The sequence below is a fragment of the Pelodiscus sinensis genome, chromosome 1 (assembly GCF_049634645.1).
Source record: "Pelodiscus sinensis isolate JC-2024 chromosome 1, ASM4963464v1, whole genome shotgun sequence".
Classification (NCBI taxonomy): domain Eukaryota; kingdom Metazoa; phylum Chordata; order Testudines; family Trionychidae; genus Pelodiscus; species Pelodiscus sinensis.
The window spans coordinates 40346068-40358559 of NC_134711.1; positions in this window are offsets into that span (position 1 = coordinate 40346068).

Sequence of the window (12492 nt, forward strand, 5' to 3'; positions counted from 1 at the left end):
GCCGCCCATGTACTCCAGGGCGAGAAAAGCTGCTCCGCGTCTCCCTGGTCTGCAGACCACGAAAATGCGGAGCAAAGCTGCGGAGGGGCTCCGGCAGCGGGGCAGCCCAGGTGCGCCTGGGCTGCCCCGCTGCCCGAGCCCCTCCGCAGCTTTGCAAAGCCTTGGGGGAAGCCAGCAGCGGGGCAGCCCAGGCGCGCCTGGGTTACCCCGCTGCCCGAGCCCCTCCGCGGCTTTGCAAAGTCTAGGGGGAAGCCAGCAGCGGACAGCCCAGACGCGCCGCGGCTGTCCCGCAGCCGGCGGCCTCAGAGGCTTTGCTCCCCGTGTCCCTGGTCTGCTGGAGACGGTCCCCAGCAGACCAGGGGCACCGGGAGCAAAGCCGAAGCGGCGGCGGGGTGCCGCACTTCTGAGGCTCTGCTCTGGCAAAGCCTCAGAGGCGCGGCACCCCACCGCCGCTGCGGCTTTGCTCCCCGTGTCCCTGGTCTGCTGGGGGGGGGGGGAGGGCGCAGCTAATGCGCCCCCCCCCCCCAGCAGACCAGGCTTTTGTTGTGGACGCTGGGGCAGAGCAGCTGGGGCGCTGCCGGTTGGCCTCTTAAGGGGGGGTAGTCTTATACGGCGAGTATAGGCGAAAACCTATGTTTTAACTAGAAAATTAAGGGGTCGTCTTATACGCCCAGTCGCCTTATACGCCGGAAAATACGGTAACTGAAATTTCTTAGGTATTTTTGAATGTTATTCTACGTTTTCAGTTACAACACAGAGTTCAAAGTGTTCAATGCTCACTTTATATTATTTTTATTAAAATATTTGTACTCTAAAAATACTATAAAAGGAAATAGTATTTTTCAATTCACTTCATACAAGTAGTGTAGTGCAATCTCTTTATTGTGAAAGTATAACTTTCAAATGTAGAGGTTTTTTGTTACATAACTGTACTCAAAACCAAAATGAGGTAAAGCTATAGAGCCTGCAAATCCATCCAGTCACACTTCTTATACAATCACCAAGACAAACAAGTGTGTTTACATTTATGAGGGATATTGCTGCCTGCTTATTATTTACAATGTCATCTGAAAGTGAGAACAGGCATTTGCATGGTAGTTTTGTAACCAGTGTTGCAAGGTATTTACATGCCAGATATGCTAAACGTTTCTATGCCCCTTCATATTTCAGCCACCATTCCAGAATATATATCTCCATGCTGATGATGCTCATTAAAAAATGCATTAATTAAATATTTTATTGAATTTTCTGGGAAAGAATTATATGTCCCCTGCTCTGTTTTACCTGTATTCTGCCATATATTTCATGTTATAGCATTCTCTGATGATGACTCAGCGTTATTTGTTTTAAGACTTTCACAGCAGAATTGACAGAACATAAAAAGAAACCAATGTGAGATTTATAAAATAGCTACAGGCTAAGGTTTAAGAATCTAAAGTGCTATCCAAAATCTGACACAGAAATTATAGAACCCAAGCCCCCGAAAAAGAAAATCAACATTCTGTTAGTGGCATTTAACATAGATGATAAAAATGAACATTCAGTTCATAGGACTTTGTATCACTACTGAGCAAAACCTGTCATCATCATGGACACGTCCTCTGGACTGGTGGTTGAAGAATGAAGTGACACATGAATCTTTAAATAGGTAAATGTAAATATCTTGTGATGCTGGCTGCAATAGTGCAATATGAATGTCTTTTTTTTTACTTCCAGATGACTGTAAATTAGAAGTGGGGAGCATTATCTACTGCAAATGTAAACAAACTTGTTTGCCTGAGCATTTGGCTAAACAAAAAGTAAAACTAAGTGGATGGGTAGGCGCTAACATTTTACATTATTTTATTTTTGAATACCATTATTTTTTGCACATAATTCTACATTTTGTAAGTTCCGCTTTAATGATAAAGAGATTGCACTACAGCATTTATAGTATGTGGATTTAAAATATTTGTTTTTTTATTGTGCAAATATTTATAATAGAAAAAATAAAGTGAGCATTGTACACTTTGTATTCTATGTTGTAACTGTATTTCAGACCTCCAGAAAGAGGATCATAGAATAATGTGTAACTAATATCTTATGAAAAGCTTGCACATTTGTTCAAATTCTCAAGTTTCTTATAAAGTCCTAATGAGACAATCTTTCTTGGTATAAAAGTCAAATTCTTTAGCTTCTAGTTTGCAGACAGTCTAACAAAAGTATTGCATGAAATACTGGGAGAACATATTTCTTTATAGCGGCAGCTAAAAAACAAACAAACACTTTTTATGGTTTGAGGTACTGGACTGAAACTCAGAAGATCTGCATTCAATACATGGTGTGACTTTGGGATACTCAATCTCTCTGTGACTTAGTTGCCTATCAGTAAAATTATACTTCCTTTCTCCTGCCCTTTACTCATCTCATCTGTTGAGTTTGAACCAGGCAGGAATTTACGTGTCCGAACAGCACTTCATACAGTTGGGTCCTCTGAGCATTCTTAACATGTATTTGGTTTATTATTTTTATTCTATCTCCTTTTAATGATTAGGCCTACAAATTTAACCTAATTGCGAGTTCAACTGTTAAGCTCACACTTGGTAAAAAAAGAAGACTATGTAACCAGAGATCAGTGAACAAAACTTGGTGTGTCAGAAATTAGGTCAAATTGGTGGACAAGATAATGAGAAGATAGGCTAGTCCACCAATAAGGCCTAATTGGGTGTTTCCAGCTGTGTATTTCCACACCAATTAGGACTTTTGTGGTCCTGAAAAAGAGACTTGTGGAACGGGGAAGTTGGCTTCTGTGACACTGGCTGCAAGATGAGAGAAGGGAAAGGAGAAAGTTTAATCATCATGGCTGCCATCTTCACTATCTTCTGAAATCTAGCACTTTCTTCATCCTTTCCTGATAGACGACTGGGCCAGAAAAAAGAAGGAACTGAACACCAACAGCTCTGGCTAATTTTCATATTCCACCTGCACTGCACCTCCCTTCCCACCATGTATCCTTTCCTTCCTTTATTTTCTTTCTTACCTCTCTCCTTTTTCTGTTTAGTAAGTAGGTTGCCAAATGGTTTCAACAAAAATACTGGACACACTTGACATTACATCACAATCTTCATTACATCTTATTTAGAAAATACCCAGGGTTGCCAGGTGTCCGGTTTTGAACCGGACAGTCTGGTATTTCAGCTTTCTGTCCAGGAAACAAATTGAGATGTGTATATATATTGGGAAACAAATATATATGTCCAGTATTTTCTAATTAAGTTTTTATTATTATCATGAGTATCAGTACATAGTTGCATACTGCCTGGCTGGTAGACACGCTCAAACTGCGTGAGTGTGTCTACCAGCCAGGCAGCACGCAACTACACAGTAGAGAGGAGGAGGGCGGGATAGAATCCCCGGAGCCAGACTCGCCCATGTATCCCGCCAGGACCGTGAGCAGGACAGGCAACACCCCAGGATCTGCGTGCGCCTGGACCAGCCCCACTCCCCAGTGGCCGGTTCCCTCCCCACACTCCCCTCTCCCCCCGGCCAGCCCTGCTTCCCGCCAGCCTCTCCCCTTTCCCCCCTCTCCGATCTCCCCTGGCCAGCCCCGCTCCCCTCAACACCCTCCCGGCAAGCCCCACTCCCCTCCCAGCTGTTCCCCCTTCCCACCATCTGAGATCAAGTGTGTCCAGTATTTTTTTAAACCATCTGGTAACCCTGAAAATATCGGACATTTATATTTTCTCATTTATATTTTCTCAATTTGTTTCCCGAACAGAAAGCTCAAATACTGGACTGTCTGGTTCAAAACCAGACACCTGGCAACTCTATTAGTAAGTCTGGCTTAGCCAGGTAAGACTGCATATTCTGCAACACTGCTGTGAGCCTATGTCCAGAAAGAGGCAGCTAAAAGCTATGACGTACATAAGCTGTCCAATCTAATCAAGGTTGCCAGATTTTGGAGTGGCTGATAAGGCAGTTCCTGTGATTTTTCCAACAGAGAGGTAGCAAGTAGCATTCACGTGAGAGACAGAAGCTGCGGGTTTTTTTGGCTGTTCTTTTTTAGTTTGTTCCTGTGTATGTGTTGTCTTCTAGATAATGGGATGAATCTTTAACAATTCTAGCTAATTTCAACTAAATTTCTCTGCTCCCCTCTTAAAAAGGGACATTTGTACAGTTGATCATACCATTTAAAAGACTGCTAGATGTGGCACAGGGGAACTTTCCTTTAAAAAACTCTACCGCTAAAAGAAAAAAGAACAAGTGATGTTACAGTGAAAGCCTTACTTAATATCTTAAACTTCAAATGCTTTAACTATTTTTGTACTTTCTGTATCATTAATAAGGAGTTAAAGAAAATTAATGGTGTGCTTGCCATGACAATAAGTAGGCTGAGAACTCTGTGTAACAAACATCAAATGTATTTAAAATGGTTTAATGTTGGACGGTTTCAGGGTCATGTTAACACCTTTAACCCTTTAGTCCCACTAAAAAATACAACATAGGATTCCAGAGACAGCGCTAGAACCATAAATATATTTAAGAGGATGTATATGTACCCTTAGAATAAGATACATTTAATAACGATGACATCTACTATATATTGGAGAGGGTTTGTCTGTCTGTCTGTCTGTCTATTCGTTCAGGAACTCCTCCTGAACAGTAAAAGCTAGGAGCACCAAATTTGGTATGCAGCTTCCTTTTATCATAACTTAAAGCAAGGTAAGATTTGGTTGTTCCAGGAAAGCAGGATGTGCCTGGAATGAGTTTGCTTCTCTGAAAACCATGCAGAAAAGAGACAGAATCAGCAGGCAGTTTAAAGGGGCTGGCTGTGGGTGTACCCCAGCCAAGATTGTCCCGGCCCCAAGCCTCCTATCACCCTGGCAACCTTTAGGGAGGGAGGGGTCCTGAAGCCCCCTCCTCCAATTTATACTGGGAACATTAGTGGCATTTCCCCTTTGTCAGGGAGTGAGGGGAAAGTTCATAGTTTGCTGGATTCCTTGCTCTGGGTGGGAAGCATAGGGGCTGACAAACCTGGACCTGCCCCAGCCAGCGGACATGCACCTCTCCCAAAGCTGTGCATGCTGCAGCTGCAGCATCCATGCAGAGGCACTTCTCACCTGGCCCCAAGCCGCTGCACTGAGATGGCTGGAGTGGTCCTCTCTTCCTGTAGCAGCCTGCATACTGAACCCCTCATCCCCAGCCCCAGCCCAGAGCATATACATTTTCATTTTATTTTCCAGAAACCAAAATTGAATTAAGGACCCAAGCAATGTTGGGTAAATCTTCTAGTACAACACATATGTGCTAAGTTAGGTTGGATCCACATCAAAACCCCATATCCAAGCACTGCTAAACTTCAAAGATGGCAAGAAGTTCAGAATCCTCAACTTTGCTACACCCTCATTTGGAGATGAGGGTTTTAGTATACTTTGTGGCTCAGGCTCATTTTCTAGTGGTGGCAGTTAAGCTGAATAAAAATAAACTTGCAATTTAATGAAGTCTCTAGGGAGATTAACATGAACAGAAATTATTTATCTTGAGGGTGGCGGGGATGAGAGAGAGCTGGTTTATTCTGGCATGGTAATATTAGATGGGGGGAGGAATCTGCAATATAAGTCACACACTTGTCTATTAATGAGACAATGAACTAGTATGTGACCACTTGCCAGTTCTTTTACAGCTAGGTCAAGCATTTGCATATGCTAAAGAAAATACAGAGGTTTTAATGTATTTATAATTGGAAGCATTTGTTATGCTGGCGACACACACACACACACACACACATATGTAATGTGTATAATCCACACCATATATATTAGTGTGTATTAAGCACAAATATTACAGCACTTGTATAGCCTAAAGTGGTCTATATATGTACTATAATCTTGTTCACTTATGCTGTGTATCCATTTTACATTAGCTGAAGTATGCTTTGGCTTAAGCAGATAGCAAAGCTGTCAAGATCAGAACAAGGAGATAAATGGTACATTGAGGTATCAGAAAAACAAGGTATAATGCTAGTTGGTTACATCTGGTTTCAGATTATGTATATAGTACTTTCTACTTGTAAACAGTATATAATAAGATGGTTTTAGGGTGTAATTTAGGGAGCACAGCTTCTGTGTTAGGTGAATGTAACAATGATGCATAAGATGGTTTCCTGGAGACTAGCAGTGATGCAAGTGGGCCCTTACTGTATGGTACACCATAGCAACAAATTATTTTCAGCCAGTACAGCATACCTGAAAGACTTCCTGGTAAGCACCCCAGCCCCTCCTCTGGCTGCTGCATTTCTGTGTATAGGGCTGGGTCCTGGAGGGCAGGGCAGAGAGCTCCATGGCACCCAGAGGAGCTGCCAAAGTTCTGTTCCTTTCCCTGCTGCCCCTCCCAGATGTGACATCTCCATAGAGGGGCAGGAGGCGGGACTGGAATTTCTGTTCCTTTCCCTGCTAAAAGAGGCAGTGGAGAAAGTACCAGAACTGCCAGCAGCTCTGGCTGATGTTTCGTCCCCAGCCCGCCTACCACCCAGGTAATGTGAGATGAGGCGAGAAAGGGAGGGAAGGGAAAGAATGTGGGCATCCCGGACCATGGGAAGGGCAGAGTCACATGTGGGTTATGTAGCAAGATCACATAAGCCCCTAATTTACCTGCTGTGACTTCACCCTCCCATACTGTTAAGGACTTTTGTTTACTTGCACTGTTGGAGTCTGGTGTTACATAGAATCTTTTTCCTATACTATATTATTGTTTCATAGCAATAAAGCTGGCTGACACTGGTTATTTGGTCTCTTGGGTCTATTTCATAATGAATCAAAACGTGGTCAAGCAATTGACTACAATTCATCAACACGGTAACAAATTGTTAGTGTTTATGTGCATCATTGGTGCCCTCTACTGGATGAAACATCAGAAACTCTAGAAAAATACAAGACTACGCAGCACTATAAAGACTAACAAGATGGTTTATTAGGTGATGAGATTTCATGGGCCAGACCCACTTCCTCAGATCAAATTGTGGAAGAAAATTGGCATGACCATATATACCAAAGAGATACAATAAAAAAAAGTGAACACATAGGCTACGTCTACACTGGCCCCTTCTTCGGAATAGCCATGCTAATTTAGAACTTTGGAATAGGGAAATGCGCGGGGGATTTAAATATCCCCCGTGGGATTTAAATAAACATGGCCACCGCTTTTTTTCCGGCTTGGGGAAAAGCCGGAAAACAGCGTCCAGACTGGCGCGATCCTCCGGAATAAAGCCCTATTCCTTTCAAATAGGAATAAGAGATCCTCCAGAATAGGGCTTTATTGCGGAGGATCGCGCCAGTCTGGACGCTGTTTTCCGGCTTTTCCCTAAGCCGGAAAAAAAGCGGCGGCAATGTTTATTTAAATCCCACAGGGGATATTTAAATCCCCCGCGCATTTCCCTATTCCAAAGTTCTAAATTAGCATGGCTATTCCGAAGAAGGGGCCAGTGTAGACACAGCCATATAAAATAGACAAATCAGATTTTAGAATAGAGGGGGGATGAGGGAGAGAGGTTAATGTCTCTGAGATAATGATATTAGAGGTGATAATTGGCACAGCTAATATCATGATCTCCATATTAACCTCCCTCCCCCATCCCCCTTCTGTTCTAAAATCTGATTTGTCTATTTTATGTGTGTTCCCTTTTTTTGATTGTATCCCTTTGGTATATATGGTCATACCAATTTTCTTCCACAATTTGATCTGAGGAAGTGGGTCTGGCCCACAAAAGCTCATCACCTAATAAACCATCTTGTTAGTCTTTAAAGTGCTGCATAGTCCTGTCTTTTGTTTCAACAAGACCAGACTAACACAGCTACATCTCTATTACTATTCCAGAAACTCTAGTGTTTTTCTTCTTTATAAATTTGCCTCCTGCCCTAGGGTCTATCTACAAAGCAACATCATTTCAAAATAACTAGCAATGTTTCAAAATAACTTAGTCCACATCTACACAGCAGTCAGTTATTTCGAAATCATGACAAAATACCGTCAAGGTGGAGGACTTCTTACTCCAACTCTTGTAACCCTCATTGTACGAGGAGTAAGAGAAGTCGGAGGAAGAGTGCTCTATTTCAAAATAAGTGCTTTTTAGACACTCCCAATTTTGAAATAAGCTATTTTAAAATAAGCTATGCAATTGACATAGCTCAATTTGTGTAGAATCATAGAATCATAGAATAATAGGACTGGAAGGGACCTCGAGAGGTCATCGAGTCCAGCCCCCTGCCCTCAAGGCAGGACCAAGCTCCGTCTACACCATCCCTGACAGATGTCTATCTAACCTGTTCTTAAATATCTCCAGAGAGGGAGATTCCACCACCTCCCTTGGCAATTTATTCCAATATTTGACCACCCTGACAGTTAGGAATTTTTTCCTAATGTCCAATCTAAACCTCCCTTGCTGCACTTTAAGCCCATTACTCCTTGTCCTATCCTCAGAAACCAAGAGGAACAAATTTTCTCCTTCCTCCTTGTGACACCCTTTTAGATATTTGAAAACTGCTATCATGTCCCCCCTTAATCTTCTTTTTTCCAAACTAAACAAGCCCAGTTCATGAAGCCTGGCTTCATAGGTCATGTTCTCTAAACCTTTAATCATTCTTGTCGCTCTTCTCTGTACCCTTTCCAATTTCTCCACATCTTTCTTGAAATGTGGCGCCCAGAACTGGACACAGTACTCCAGCTGAGGCCTAACTAGTGCAGAGTAGAGCGGCAGAATGGCTTCACGAGTTTTGCTTACAACACACCTGTTGATACAACCTAGAATCATATTTGCTTTTTTTGCAACAGCATCACACCGTTGACATATTCAACTTGTGGTCCACTATGACCCCTAGATCCCTTTCCGCCATGCTCCTTCCTAGACAGTCGCTTCCCATCTTGTATGTATGGAACTGATTGTTCCTTCCTAAGTGGAGCACTTTGCATTTCTCTTTATTAAACCTCATCCTGTTTACCTCTGACCATTTCTCTAACTTGCTAAGGTCATTTTGAATTATGTCCCTATCCTCCAAAGAAGTTGCAACCCCACCCAGTTTGGTATCATCTGCAAACTTAATAAGCGTACTCTCTATCCCAATATCTACATCATTGATGAAGATATTGAACAGTACGGGTCCCAAAACAGACCCTTGAGGAACTCCACTTGTTATCCCTTTCCAGCAGGATTTAGCACCGTTAACAACAACGCTCTCATAATTATCCAGCCAATTATGCACCCACCTTATCGTGGCCTTATGATTTCCTTAATTACCTGCTCCATTATCTTCCCTGGGACAGACGTTAAACTGACCGGTCTGTAGTTTCCTGGGTTGTTCTTATTCCCCTTTTTATAGATGGGCACAATATTTGCCCTTTTCCAGTCTTCTGGAATCTCCCCTGTCTGCCATGATTTTTCAAAGATCATAGCTAAAGGCTCAGATACCTCCTCTATCACCTCCTTGAGTATCCTGGGATGCATTTCATCAGGACCTGGTGACTTGCTGTCATCTAACTTTCCTAAGTGATTTTTAACTTGTTCTTTGTGTATCCTATCTTCTAAACTTACCCTCTCTCTGCTTGTATTCACTACGTTAGGCACACCTCCAGACTTCTCGGTGAAGACCGAAACAAAGAAGCCATTGAGCATCTCCGCCATTTCCACGTTCCCTGTTACTGCTTCTCCCTCCTCACTGAGCAGTGGGCCTACCCTGTCCTTGGTCTTCCTCTTGCTTTTAATGTATTTATAAAAGGTCTTCTTGTTTCCCTTTATGCCTGTAGCTAGTTTGATCTCATTTTGTGCCTTTGCCTTTCTAATCTTGCCCCTGCATTCCCGTGTTGCTTGCCTATATTCATCCTTTGTTAGTTGTCCTAGTTTCCATTTTTTATATGACTCCTTTTTTATTTTGAGATCATGCAAGATCTCCTTGTTAAGCCAAGCTGGTCTTTTGCCATATTTTCTATCTTTCCTACACAGCGGAATTGTTTGCTTTTGGGCCCTTAACAACGTCCCTTTGAAATACTTCCAACTCTCCTCAGTTGTTTTTCCCTTCAGTCTTGCTTCCCATGGGACCTTACCTACAAGTTCTCTGAGCTTATCAAAATCTGCCTTCCTGAAATCCATTACCTCAATTGTGCTGGTCTCCCTTCTACCTTTCCTTAAGATCATGAACTCTATTATTTCGTGATCACTGTCCCCTATACTGTCTTCCACTTATTTCGAGTAAAGCCCTGCTATGTAAATGCACCCCTCGTGTCTAGAGCTGGGGTGTCCAACCAGTTCTGAAGCAGTAGCCACAATGATGGCTACTACTATAGCAAACTAGCCATACTCAACCAGCCATATAGTCAAATTATTCAAGCCAAGTAGCCACATTCAACTGGCCAAATAGCCACATGTGTCTAGTGGCTAACGTGTTGGACACCATGGATCTAGAGGACTGTAAAAGGATATAAGAGCAGATATGACATGATAAAGCAGATTATTTTTTAATTCAAGGGTTTTTTTTTTGGAAGCTGAAGTTTTACAGGTTTTGTGCATCATGAATGCAGCTTCACTCACTGCTACTGTGTTTAGAATAGAAGGTGCTTCAATTTCAAGCCTGTGAGTTCAATGTGTGCCTTTTCTAGCTGGTCAAGCCTTGCAGTGAGGTACGGGGTCCTTTGTTGCTGACATTAATAGTGTCCTCCTTATAAAACGACAGGATACTATCAGCCTTCCATTAATGAGAACCATGTCTTACCTCTTGACACTTAAGAACCTTCCCAACCATCTCTCCCCCTCTAGGGGTACATCTATACAGCAGGGCTTAACTCGAAATAAGATACACAAATTGAGCTACATCAATTGCATAGCTTATTTTGAAATTGGGAGCATTTACACAGCACTTATTTCAAAACAGAGCACTCTTTCTCCAACTTCCCTTATGCCTTGTACAATGAGGGTTACAAGAGTCGGAGTAAGAAGTCCTCCAGCTTGACAGTATCTCAACATTATGTCAAAATAACTGCCTGCTGTGTAGATGTGGACTAAGTTATTTTGAAATAAAGCTAGTTATTTTGAAATACTGTAGCCGTGTAGACAGACCCTAACTGTCCTTAGCCTGAGGGAACAGTGAATGTAAGGAGGGTATTAATACTGTTCATGAGTTGTATTTTGTTTGTCACTTCTTCACTTAAAGTATTGTCAAACAAACATTGTATTATCATAAAAACATAAGAACATAAGAATGGCCATATTGGGTCAGACCAAAGGTCCATCCAGCCCAGTACCCTGTCTGCTGACATTGGCCAATGCCAGGTGTTCCAGAGGGAGTGAATTGAACAGGTAATGATCAAGCGATCTCTGTCCTGCCATCCATCTCCACCCTCTGACAAACAGAGTCTAGGGACACCATTCCTTACCCAGACTGGCTAATAGCCATTAATGGACTTAACCTCCATGAATTTATATAGTTCTCTTTTAAGCCCTGTTATAGTCCTAGCCTTCACAACCTCCTCAGGCAAGGAGTTCCACAGATTGACTATGCGCTGTGTGAAGCAGAACTTCCTTTTATTTGTTTTAAATTTGCTGCCCATTAGTTTCATTTGGTGGCCCCTAGTTCTTATATTATGGGAACAAGTAAATAACTTTTCCTATTTCACTTTCTCCACACCACTCATGATTTTATAGACCTCTATCATATCCCCCCTTACTCTCCTCTTTTCCAAGCTGAAAAGTCCCAGTTTCTTTAATCTCTTCTCATATGGGACCCGTTTCAAACCCCTAATCATTTTGGTTTCCCTTCTCTGAACCTTTTCTAATATGCCAGTATATCTTTTTTGAGATGAGGAGACCACATTTGTATGCAGTATTCAAGATGTGGAAATACCACGGATTTATATAAGGGCAATAAGATATTTGCCCTTTTTTAATGATTCCTAACATCCTGTTTGCTTTTTAAATTGCCGCTGCACGCTGCATGGACGTCTTCAGAGAACTATCCACGATGACTCCAAGATCTCTTTCCTGATTAGTTGTAGCTAACTTAGCCCCCATCATATTATATGTATAGTTGGGGTTATTTTTTCCAATGTGCATTACTTTACATTTATCCACATTAAATTTCATTTGCCATTTTGTTGCCCAATCATTTAGTTTTATGAGATCTTTTTGAAGTTCTTCACAGTCTCGTTTGGTCTTAACTTCCTTGAGCAGTTTTGTATCGTCTGCAAACTTTGCTACCTCGTTGTTTACCCCTTTATCCAGATCATTTATGAATAAGTTGAATAGGATTGGTCCTAGGACTGACCCTTGGGGAACACCACTAGTTAGCCCTCTCCATTCTGAAAATTTATCGTTTATTCCTGCCCTTTGTTTCCTCTCTTTTAAGCAGTTCTCAGTTCATGAAAGGACCTTCCCTCTTATCCCATGACAACTTAATTTATGTAAGAGCCTTTGGTGAGGGACCTTGTCAAAGGCTTTCTGGAAATCTAAGTACACTATATCTACTGGATTCT